The sequence below is a fragment of the Polyergus mexicanus genome, unplaced genomic scaffold (genome assembly GCF_030449975.1).
Source record: "Polyergus mexicanus isolate NDT 795.1 unplaced genomic scaffold, iyPolMexi1.0 SCAF_55, whole genome shotgun sequence".
Lineage (NCBI taxonomy): Eukaryota > Metazoa > Arthropoda > Insecta > Hymenoptera > Formicidae > Polyergus > Polyergus mexicanus.
This window is the reverse complement of record NW_027223375.1, coordinates 36,996-37,757: the sequence shown is the minus strand read 5'-3', so window position 1 is coordinate 37,757 and position 762 is coordinate 36,996.

Below are 762 nucleotides of genomic sequence, written 5' to 3'. Positions count from 1 at the left end.
AATTTTATTATCATAAAAGTAACAATTATTAGCTAATGCATATCTGTGTGGAATCATAGATATTCCACCTCTTATTCCAGTTTCATATGTTTCATACATTTCTCTATCTGATAATAATTCTAATGTTTGTTCAGTGTATTTTAATGAAGCATCATTAGCAAAATGTGGAGCAGATATATAATATACAGGGTCAAGACCATATTCTTTATAGCATTTTTCTCTGAAATTGTCAAAAACATCACGTAATAAAACAGTATCTAATTTCAAGTATAAATTATGATATTCTTTTATAGTTTTGCATTTAAAATGTCTGTATACTTTATGTGCAAATTTAAGTTTAGAAGGACTCACCATCATTTAAAGTTGAATACCATTCTTTACTTTTGCTAGGCAAATATAACTCATACATTTTAGCATAAGAGTCCATCCATTCATACATATAAATTCCCTTTTGTAGAACTAAATGTAAGTCTTCTTTTTTAAATCTCTTTAACATAGTTTTAAATTTGGAATAATCAACTGGCTTAAATACATTCCCATTACACTTTTTGCATCTCCCAATCATTTTAAGTACATCATGTTCGTTTATAGGAAGTAACTTCATATTTGTTATTTCTTGGACAGATTTGCAATGTGAACAAAAACAGTCGTTTACATCGAGTAAGTTTTTAATTAATGAATCTAAACTTTTTCCATAAATCTAAATGTATCAATGAATCTCACCTCCATATGTATATTATTAATATCTCCTTTCTTTTTAAT